This window comes from Pezoporus occidentalis, unplaced genomic scaffold (assembly GCF_034315485.1).
Source record: "Pezoporus occidentalis ecotype Australia unplaced genomic scaffold, CSIRO_AGI_Poc_V1 ctg53, whole genome shotgun sequence".
NCBI classification, from domain to species: domain Eukaryota; kingdom Metazoa; phylum Chordata; class Aves; order Psittaciformes; family Psittacidae; genus Pezoporus; species Pezoporus occidentalis.
In genome coordinates, this window is record NW_026915866.1 from 1576605 (window position 1) to 1588892 (window position 12288).

The window sequence follows — 12288 nt, forward strand, 5'->3', positions numbered from 1 at the left end:
TGCAGAATTTGTACAGGTTTTGATACAACAGAAGTAAACCAACAGAAGTAGAACCAGCACAATGTCTCAGTGGAAAAAGAGCTACAGAAATAAATGAGACAACAAAGCAAGAGGAGAAAAAAAAAACCCTGAACAATTACACAACAAAAAACCCACAACAAAACAAATCCACCACTGAATAAAGAAATCCAGAAGCCTGGAAACAAAACCAACAACATCCAAACAAAACCCCAGACACAGGCCCACCTTACTACACATTCTTAAAATGCCAAGTACAGTAGGCTGTTAATTTTTCACCTGAAGTCACTGCGTAACTTGGTCAGGGAATTACTCAGTTCTAAAAACTCTGTAGCCATTTCATTTCACCTTTCATTTCCTATTATCCAAAACTCAGAATCGTATATGCAGTTTATAGAAAAGTGCATAAGCCCTTGAATCCAGGATATAGATGGGATACGCTGAGTGATTTTTCTTACCATAACTGATATATAAGAGAAAAAAGAAAATAATTAAAATATACAGATATGTTGGTATAAGCACAGTAAGTCCGATGTTATTTTTATCATACCGGAAACAGAATTTCTTCTTTCGATCAGCCCAAGATACATTTTCAATCCTTTTATCATGTCTCTATGTTCTGCATCATGAAGATAGATGAATGGCAATAGAATAGTGATAGATTAAAAATACTGACACTCAGGAGTACACGAAAGTACTTTAAAGAGTACTTTCAGTATAAATGTAAACATATGCTCAAGAAAATAATTATCTATGTGCCAACAAACAAACACAGCATGTCCCCAGGGAGAGATTTTTTTCTGTGAACACCCTCTTGCTATTAATTGTGCAGGAGTCAAGGGCAGGGAATGATGCTGAGTCAAAGCTGTGGTAAATAAAAAAAAATTAACCACAACAGACATGCCTTTACCTAACCACCATTCTGACTCACACCAAAGTGGTCTTTCAAAACTCAACACTTAGGCCTGTAATTGATGATTGCTTAAACAGTTTAGGAGATGGGAAATGCGCATACTGATCTCCTTTAAAAAGGGGGTCACAGAAAGATCACAGATTGGGCTACTCTTTGTAACTGCTAAACATCCACCTGGGAAGCAATCTGGAGACACAGAAGCTGTCACCTGGTCACTTGCACAAATAACATCCCAGCTGTGCACCCTGCTCAGGCTGTGAATACACTGAGGCGAAGGAATACTGCAACGTCATCTCACTCCTGACTTAGGTAAGTGGGAATCCCACTTGCAGGGATCAGTTGTTGCAGCTACTCCCCCCTAAATAATTTTAAGACAATTATTCTATATCATGACATGCTTACTGCTTTTGTATGCTACTACAGCAATCTTCATGTAAACCAAATATCAGATAACACATAAATTCTATAGTTTGATGGGAATAGGGGCATGGGAGTCTATGCCCTCCTCAATAAGCATCCAGCACTGGGCTTGTTTCAATTAGATTCAAAGCGCAAAGTGCTTCAGAATATTTAAGAACTTTTGTAGACACTAATGGTGACATGGTAAATGAAACATGCCAACAGAGGTCATACAAGCTCAGCTATTTTACTGTTCATACCACACTATTCAACATATTCTGAAAAAGGAACGCTACATACTTTTATATATGTAGAACAGATGCACTTCCATGACCTACCCAGTCTGCACTGTAGAAGACACAGATATAAGATACACTGCCCCATACCAGTTCAGGTGGTTTTCTGGAGTACATGTTTGTAAAATAACCATGCAAACAATTTCCGTTATAAGAGAAAAAAAAAAAAACATTCATAAAGAGCATCAACAACTCTGCTCAGAGGCTGTCAGGTTATTTTTTGGGGGGTTTATTTTGGTTTAGTTTTTTTCCACCCTCCCAGTTTCAGGAAAAGTGAGTTCTGAACAAGGTCATTCATGAGACTGATTCAGCTGCTGCCTTGCCTTTCGAAAGTTCCAGACTAGTTTTTCTCGTTTCTTTTAAGAAAGCAACACAATAGGACCATAGATTCATCTCTCAAAATAACTATTGTTGGGCACCCAGCTCTAAGCAATTGGCTTAGCCTCTGCAAGCACTTCGTTACTGTCCTTCTACCTGTTTATATTTCTCAATTTGGAGCATATTATTCCCTTCTCCATAGTTGCTTCCCACATGTTCATTCATCTTGGTTTGACTTGCTGGATTTCTTCAACTGGGTTTCATTAAACAGTCTGGATTTTTCTTTCCAGATGCATGCTAGGTTTACTTTCAATGAAGTTAAGGTAGATTTACACCAAGGAAAGGAAAACAGAATCCAGGCACACAGTTTTAAGATTAAAGACACAACAAAGCTTTCTAGGCTATGAATTTTAATACTCAAAGATTAGCAATTCACCTTAATGTCCGTTCTATCCTTCTAATGTCAGTTGTATCCTTCCACAACAAAACAGTTCCTGATAGAAATTTTACTAAAAGCATAGCTCCAAAAGATGGGGTGAGCCAGTAGAATAGTACACAGTTTCCAAGAGAAGGAGGTCCTGTCCTATCCCTTGCCCTACAACCCTAGCATGTTTATTTTGTACTTCAGTTCACAAAGGAAGTCAGTTTAACAACAGCTCTAAGAGTCAAAAGCCCACATCACTACAACCTTGGAACAGAGGCCGAAGTCAAGGGTGCATGGAGAGGTCAACACAGACAAGCTTCCATCTTTGGCAGGGACTTCATGAGCTCTGCTGCTCTTGGAATTACTTCCCATTTTTTATTTCCATAGCTGTATATGTAGAACCAGCAAGTCAAATTCTGAAGATTCACAGCCAGTAATTAATGTTAGCTCCTCTGTATGTTACAAGAATTTAAACTTGCTAGCAGTAAACATGTTCAAAATGTCAGGAGACATTGGATCCCTGGTACCACCTTATTCTGAAGTGACCAAATGCAAGAGAAATTTTTCCAGGGATGACGGCCACTGTGCCCCTGTAACGGACACAATCTGGATAAAGGAGATGTATGGAAACATGACATAAAACACCAGCAGAAACAGACAAAAACTCATTAGGTATACTGAACATGATTGCTAGTCAAAATATTTCCGGAAATTAATCTCTTTTTGCAAACAAATTAATAAAAATTCCTTATTTTCTTAAAATATACTTTTTACGTCCATTCCTCCTCTGGAACTGGAATAATTCTGGTTTCTCAAAGATTGCTATGCTATTTTATTTCTCCAAGATTAAACCTCCAACTCTGCATCTGGCCAATGGCTATCCCAAGCTGAATACAATCTTTGGACGCCAGCAGATTCTTCTGCATTTCAACTAGTACTAGGACTGTGCTTACGCCTCCCTGTCCACAACGCAAAGTAATAGAGCATACAGCAAATTCCTCACCTATTCTACCCCAGCTTCACAGATCTTTGGTATGGAAGGAACTAATTCCAGAATGCATTTAAAATGACTTCAGTAAAAAGACTTTAGTTCCCATCTTGAAATACACTTTGCCGTGCAGCTGACACAGTTTTGGAAGGGAAAACAGACTGATAATGTCCCCTTAAGATAAGGAGAGAAGCCAGAAAGTAAGCTATTCCTCTCAGGCTTAATACTTTTTTTGAGCTCCCCTGGGATGACATCTACCATTACTTCTTTAATCACAGCAGAATAAAGTTTCTGTCTTGCCATTCATGAATAACAAAAAGTCAAGCTGAATTTTCTAAACTGTTTTCAGAAGCATTTCAATTTCTTTGGCTTTTGAAAGAGTTCTCCCCACGTCATGACCTTCGAGGGCTTAGAACTGAAATATTTCATTGGTTAACAAAGTGCTCCTCATCTTCTATCATAATTTACAGTCCTTCATCAATTGATCAAACTCCAGCTACTAAATGTTCTCTTACACTCACTGAAGACACTATGACATTCACAAAGCAGTGAAATATAAGTCCACACTTCTTTTTTTTCCCCAATATCATACTGCAGCCTACTTACTCACTAGAATCACCCATAGAATCAGGTAACTGCCAGAGTGTTTTATGAGTCTGTTTTTAAAATGAGAAGATCAGTACTTAGATCTGTAAAGACCACACTTTAGAATAAATTTTAAAGTTACTGAATTCACACATAAAATCTTCATCCCCACAGCATCTTCAAAAGATTCATCTTTTTCATTTTTTGCAGCTGGTTGCTCAAGGGTATATATAAACAATTATTTCATGAGGCTAAAATGAAGGCTCCCCTCCAGCACATCCTACAACAATAATATTCTGCTGCTGGTGTGTGGAAAATGTATTTTCTGTACGCCACTTGAGAATCTACTACATTTTGCAGATCAGCAATGTAATTTCAGCACACAGGGAGAACAAATTTTCAATTCAAACAAAGCTCATTAGGACTTAACCAGCAAAACTAGGAATGATTAAATATCAACATCCTGACATGGAGTTGTGCAGTTGTGTTTTTTTTAATAATGTTGTTAAATGCCTTCTCAGTGTAACTGGGTAGCCATTAAGTGTGAAGAACAGCTATGAAATGAGAGAAATGCTACTGAAGAAAATCAATGTTAAGTGGTACTTACCAAGTTATTTTCTAGTATCCCTTTTTTATATATATGAAGGACCCCAAACAGCTTCAGAAAGCAATCAGATTTTAATTGTACAGTGATTAAACTAACACCAACTGTTCTGCACTGAAACAAAATATTTATACATTTCTTGCACTTTAAGTTCAGATGTTGGTAAAGTAAATCCCAAAGCAGTACCAATCAAGTCAATGAGTTACAGTAATTTTACCTAGGAAAACACAGACTTTGGGTCAAGTTTTCAATACTCTTTTGGATTAGGCTCCTTCTGCAGTAGGGCAGTCATTGCAGATTTCCCTGAATCTCCCCCTGAAAAGATTCAGCAATAAGAGACATTTGCATACGGCCTCTGTGCCACAGCTAGAATGCAGTGAAAGACTTTGCCTTCCTCTTGAATGTAATGTCCCTATGAGAAGAGAAGCAAAACCACCCCCATGTGTTTCATAAAGCAGTTTCCATGCAGACTTCAAAAAAACAGCTTCAAAACCTGGGACTGAAGTAGTCAGCTGCACACTTTTATAATGCATGGAAATGGCCTACAAGAAAACAGCCTGTAAGACACTTGCACTTTATTAGTAGGAAGAGGAAGCTTTTGAGTTGAATGGACAAAAAACATAATATAGTAAATAATTTTGCAAACTACATGCTAGTTCCAGCAACCACTGCCCTTCAGTAATGTATCATATTTATCTAATCACTTCTACCTTCTCTTGGTTAAGACAAGCCACAGTTCATTTTAATTAATGGAGCCACAAAAGTGGGATGAAACAAGTATTCTGCTTAGCTTGCATTATGTAAACTTGAGCACACATGTGGCAATGGGATTAATTAATTTACTACCCCGTCAATTTCTTCACTTTGAACCTCAAACACTGCCAGGAAATCTTATTACTCTAACCTAGGTAGTAAAGAAGTTTCTCCAAAATTCCTTCTCAATAACATTATACTTGCACTGTTCAAATCTTTGTTTTAGAAGACTTATAAGAAAAAATAATCAATGTAAATTTTACAACATTCAACTTAAAATGAAACTAAGGCTACAAATACTGCTTTAGAAAGCCCAATGGTAGACTTGAAGTAGTGACATTACTTTTTCATTAATCCCATTCTATTTCTAGCAAACCAGAGTTTAAAAGAATTGTCCAGAATCCAGGGAGATAAACAACAATGTACAATTCGTAGCCCTGAAACATACACTGAAGCAGACACAGAGTCCCTTAAAAAAAAATTAAAAGGAGTATACAATACATGATTTAAACACCTACAACTTTGATCCTGCATTCTCCTCCCTCTGGATATCTTCTCTTCCCAGGTCTATTCCTTCACGAGTGCTAATTTGTGATGAATTATAGAACTCATTGTTATAGGCCACAGCAGGTACAAAATTATACATGGTTTTCAAAAACTAATAGTCAAATTCATAACAGAAAAAAAATCAAGGAATTTTCAGAACAGAAAGATTATTAAATAACCCATGGAGTGCATATGGCCAGAGACGCTGCCATATACTTCGACTATGAACATATTCCACCCTGTGCAGCTGCCACTGGAAAACACCATCGTGCTGAATTGATCTTCGACCCCAGCCAGTATGGATGCTCTTAAATTCTCATTTCAGTCATAGGTGTCAGCACACCCAGTGGGATGGAACCCAAACCCAACCAATAGGAAAGTGCTGAACCACATGCAAGGCTCTCTCTGGTTTTAAGTTGAAACACCATTTCTGCACTTCCCCAGCTTCTGCACTTCCACCAGGCTCCTGCCCCCTTCTCTCAAAGGCCATAAACCCACCAACTCCTGTTGTAAGAAGAGTTCAACTTGAAAACCCTCACTAATCCTCACTGCTTCATATACAACAAATGCATCAAGCATTGTTATCTCCATTGCTTGTCAGATTTGCAAGAAGCTTGCCTGACAACAGCTATGGAAAGGTTTCTCTGGTGTTTTTCTGTTCAGCCCAAGAGATTTTAGGACTGCAGAAATAAAATCTAATGAGTGAGTTTATATTTAGCCTTCCAATTTAATCAATCCTTGCAGACCGATATATCAACACTGTATCTTATGTCTGTCTTTCATTTATTCCAAGTTTACATTTTGAAATAATAATCAACATAGTGCAATTAATCCACACTTGGAAAAATGAAGTCAGCTTTATCTAAAAGCCCTCTAATTTTAAAAAATGTTGGAACGTGAAGAAAAATGATACAAAGGAAAACATCCCATCAGCTGAGAATCCAATCCTTAGGCTAATATGAAATAAAACTGCAGAACAAAATCTCTTTTTCCTGATCAGTTTGCTGCCATCACAGTAGTATTTTTTCCTCTAAAATAAAAATAAAACCAGCATTTTTTATTATGAAAAATATATATATATATAAAAAAAGTTAAGACTATCATAAAATCTCTTAATTTCTAACACCGATTTTACCAAATCTCCTATATTTAGCATGGTCATAAATTCCCTTAGGTTTCATATGGCTGCTATTAAGCACAATTTGCGCTGATTTAATACTAAGGTGAAGCCTGAATGGTACCTACTCACTATTCTTATTTCAATGGGACCAAAACTGAGAAACAGAGTTGTCACTGTCAGAAAACTAGTCTCACTTTTCCACTTCATCCTGCCAGTGGACTTGTCTATCTCCTATTGCACACTGCTAACTTCCCCACATTGTGCTTAATTCTTCAGGGAAAATACGCACTTACCTAATTAGACTCAAGACACAAGCAATGACAAGTAAGTCAAGATTGTTGGACAAAGCATTCTTTGTGACATATCCTGAAACTTTACAATGAATAGCCCACATTACATCATATATAACCACAATTTTTAGCTTGTCTTGAGCCGCAAAAGGGGCAAGTGTCTTAGGCATTTACAAAGTAATGTATGCCTATTTGTACTCTTCAAAATGCCAGGCAGTTGTGGCCTTTACAGACCTCTCCCTCAGCATCACGTGAGAGCAAATTTGTACACTAGTATACAGTGACGAAGGAGAAGTAAGAATTCTTTAAATTATTTATAGAACATCTACTGCTCCTGAAGAAGGCCATGCCACGTAGCCTACAACTGGCCCAAGGAATCCTATGAAAGTATAACATGTAAACCATGTAGTAGCTCTTCTCTATTAAGAGTTTGTGAAGCTCAAGGTAGTTTACAAATTACCTACATGAGTAGAACAGAATCTTCCTCTATAATACTAGTTTCTGATAACTGATAGCAACCAAGTTTTTACTGGATCGCTCCTACAACCAAACTCAATGATGAATGAAAAAGACACTTCTCTCCCCACATGTCTGACTTTTAACTTTCCTGTTTCTGGTTTTTATGCTTTTGTTTGGTTTGGTTTTGTTGTGGGGTTTGTGTTTTTTTGGGGGGGGGGGGTGGTGGTGTTTGTTTTGGGGGGATTTTTTGGTTTGTATTTTGGTTTGTTTTGTTGGTTTTTTTTTAATCAGAACAACTCAAAACCCTACAAACCTTTCACTGGAGGTGGCAAACACATAATCCCTCTCCCTCAGGAATAACACAGCTGAAAGGAAGCATAATCCTAAAATCCTGAATACAAACTAAATAACATTACTACTGTTAGCTAAACCAAGGGGAACTCACACATACCAGTATAATTGATGACTTGAACTAGCATGGGATAGGAACTAGTGAGGACCAGAGGAAGACTTCACAACACTGTTAGTTCATGTCACTTTCTACCATCAGTGACTGTACTGCCTTTCCACTAGCATAACTAAATTTTAAGTTAGGACAGGAGAAACAACTAACTGAAAACTACACACTGCTATAAACAAGGTTACAGAATGAGACTGGGCTATAGTTTAAACTAACAATTGATTTTCTTTTGTTTTCTATCAGGACAGAGAAATAGACTTGCCTTTATGACATAAGATATTAAATTCTAACACTACAAACCATCTAAAGAACAACTCTTATCTACAGCAACCGATTAAGAAATACTCACTTTGGCAATCAAAGCTGCTTCCATACAGCTACAGAATCATGAATCAGCTGTAGCTTAGTATATGTAAAAGGTGATATTAATTCCATTTCAGCTTTAGTGCCATCTGTCTTGGGAACACGTAGGTCTTCTGGACAATCACCCTGCTAGTTGAGCTCCACAAGGCTTGACATTCTGAAACATTTTAATTATTTGCATTTAATAAAATAGGTTTACAACATTGTCAGAGATGCCAATTAAATCCTTCAGACAGTGGAAACAATAACATAATAAATACTTAACTTGTCAAGCATCAGTGTATCTACAACCCCTCAGTTTCCTAAGGATACTCTGATATGATACTTTGAGAACTTGCACAATACATTACAGAAAATGGGATGCCTCCCTAACCATTGCAAAGCACATTAGTAGGAAAAGAATAATATCCTTACTTAAAGCTTGACAAAATGTCTGTTTCCCATTCACAGGTCAGCATCAAGAACTGCAACAAACTGCATCAAGAAAGAGGTGGAAGAATGACTGTGTAGCCTTTCAGGGAGGATAAAACCAGCCACATGCTACACGAAAGACTGCTGAAAGATGGAGTTGATATTCATAAAGCAAGTATTTGGAGTTTTAAAAATAACAAACAAGGCACAAGAGTTTCCCAGATAGGTAATATTCAGTTGATATATACCAGCTAGTCCTATTTTTTCTAACCAGTTTTAAAGAAAATCTGGGTATACAATAATCACTCGTTCCTGCTGTTTATGAAGTATCATTTCCTATTTGTTCCCCTTTCTAATTTTGTTTGACAGGTATAAATAGCCTACCTGATGTAACCAACACAACTCTAGAAACCAAACATACTGCCAGGTTTCAAGCTTATCTGCACTAATCCGAGTCTTACTTCACACCCATACATTAGGCTCCCTCCTACTAGCTACCCTGAACTTCTCTTACGCACACAACTTCCTTATGTCAATCTTGCAATTAACATCCACATATACTTGCCAAAGGACGCCAACTCTTCTATGAAACATTCCAACCATGAAGACCACACCCCCTTCAGGCTCTTTCATCACCCCATTTTGCAACCTGAAAATAAGCTTCTCTTGGGAAGGCAACTCATAAGTGTTCAGCACTTTTCAATTTGTAAAAACATCTTATCTAATAAAAAAAGGCACATGTGTGATGTTGCATCAAGGACCAGGTGATTCTTATGCTTGTAGATCAGGTCAGGGAAGAGATGTATCTGCATTTTCATCTGTCAGCTGACTAGTTTCACTGCAGAGTAAGATGAAGTAAGATGATCCAATGACAAACCAAAGTCTATGATCCTCTACCCCTTATTCATCAGCTTTTGTTGTAAAATTATTTCTAAAGTTTCTATGCTCAATTTTTAAGCACAGGTAGAGAAGATGAGTCTTTCCTCCTTCAATTCTTCCTGTATCCTACAGTGTACCTGCTAGAGTCAGAGGGAAAAAATAAAAATGTACATTCTTCACATGACAGGCTTTTCAACTATTTCATACTCCATAGTCTGAATGACACAGAGGTATTCTGAAACAAAAAAAAAAAAAAAAACAACCAGTCTTTCCAACTCAAGAAAATCCTGGTGTGCAGTCTGCGGAGTTCTCATCAGTATGCCACTGATAATCTGTCACTGAGTTGGAGGTTATAGAGGTCACGTTCTATTGTTTTCCAGAAGTTGCAGGGCACTAAGAGATGGCTAAAGCACATTTCATAATTTCCATAAATTTATTTCACATGTAAGCAGTTTCTGTGGTTGGCACAGGAATATTATGCAACTGTCATCCTCTTGGAACATACTGTATAGTACTGGACAAGAACTGAATCACCAAACATTAACAGGATGCTCCAGAGCCCACATTATCCAAATGCAGCTCAGTGCTACTAGAGCCTCTACCTGACTGAAGTCTCAAGCCCTGTTTCCAGAAGACAGACATCCATACCACAAAACCCAATCTTGACACACAGCATTCCAGAAAGCTCATGGTTCAGCAAACAGACTTCTATTATGAATTACCAACTATACACACACACACTCTTACTTTACCTGCAATTAAAGCAAGTCAACAGGTCAGCAAGGAAAAACTTGTTCTAGCAGCTGTTCCCTTTGGTGGACAATCTAGATTAAAGTTTCTTCAGCTGACATCGTTCAGCTGCATTCAGCTTTCCACTACAGACCAGGAAACGAAAAGAAAGCAGAAAAGTAAAAATTATCATAGTCTATTAATAGAAATTACCTGCCCAAGAGTTAAATGAAATTTGGCAATTTAACAACAGGGAAAAGGGGAACGAACCATCTTAAAATCAGCAGCATGATAAAAATCTCAATTATACAAGAGAAGCAGTAACAAAGTATATTCCTCAGCATGAGATAGGTCTGCCCAGGCAAGATCAGAGTTTCAAGCCTTCCACCACTCCCTGGGTGAGAAACCCTTAAACACCAATGCCATCATCAGCTATGAGGCCACACCACTGCAGAAGAAATCCGCACTTCCCTTGCTCGCTGCCCCCTGTTCACTGCTGCAACCCAAAACCATTTGCATCCATGTTGCGCCTCAAAAACACTTGCGCATCACACACTGAATATGACTGAGGTAATTAAACTGTTCTTGGCTAAAAAGTAACCACGGGGAAAAAAAAAAAAATGCAAAACCAGAAAAAAGTGGTATGACACTGAATGCTAAAACGGGCTATGCTGCCAAAAAGCTGATTACAAACCTCAATTTTCAGACAGGAAATACATCATACCAACATCTTGTTAAACAAGCTGAACACATTCAAAGGCAAAGGAGAAGAAATCCAAACCTTTCTGTCAACACAGGAGTCATTTATATTAAATTTATATTTGACATGTAACAAGGCTACACACATATGAAAAAATGCAAGTATGAAAAGGGTGTCTGTTCATTTACACAGTGCTTAGCATTCAAAATTGATTTTACAGACATCCTGCTAACCTGTCTGGCAGAAATTCTTCCAGACTACACAAATTAATTCAAAATAGGGAGGCTGTCACTTTTTCTGTCTTACAAGCAAGGAGGTAATATTCTGAAATAGTTTTTAGCATGCTGAAAGGAATCATAAAAAAGTTAAAAGATATATATATATCAAGGGAGGAAACAATTATTTTGCAAAAACATAACTTTTGGCTAAGAACTCACAGTTTAGACCAGGTCCTTAAACAGCTTTCCCATTGAAGCAACATGAACAAAATTAAAAGCTCATAGGAAGACACTATTGGTTTATTCATCACAAATATAACACAGTTTCAGTACAGGCTAGACTACATGATTCAAGAGATCCCTAGCCATTTTATTTTAAGGATTATTATACTGGTTTCTCTGCAGAGTTAACTAGAAAACTCTTAAGAGTCTTTTAGCATCAATATTCCCCTCTTAAAACAAAGAGGTTGTCCTAAAAATTATCATTTCACTTGAGTAAACTGGCTACCAGGGGAACCTCTCTGTCCTCCAAACCATATCTAGGACATGTCCTGCCAGTGCTTTAATGCAACCATGCTCAAGCCTGTGCCTCTGAATAACAGAAAATACTTCATGCCAACATGGAACCAGATTAATCCAGAGAATGCTATGAGCTAAGAGTTGGGGATTTTTTGTTAAAGTACCCTTTAAATAACATGTAGGGATTTATTTTTTTTTCACAGAATCACAGAATAGTTAGGGTTGGAAAGAAACTTAAGATCATGTACTTCCAACCCCCCTGCCGTAGGCAGGGACACCTCACACTAAACCATCTC

General features: G+C 37.6%; 1 protein-coding gene across 1 annotated transcript in view; it reads right to left on the bottom strand.

Annotated features, from left to right (window-relative positions):
• FHIP1A (FHF complex subunit HOOK interacting protein 1A) overlaps nucleotides 1-10682 on the bottom strand; it is a 78196-nt gene extending 67514 nt beyond the window's left edge. The window contains exon 1 of the mRNA XM_062637517.1: nucleotides 10579-10682. The gene's annotated coding sequence lies outside the window, so the exon portion shown is untranslated. The remainder of the gene's footprint in view (nucleotides 1-10578) is intronic.
• Nucleotides 10683-12288: the final 1606 nt, after the last annotated feature.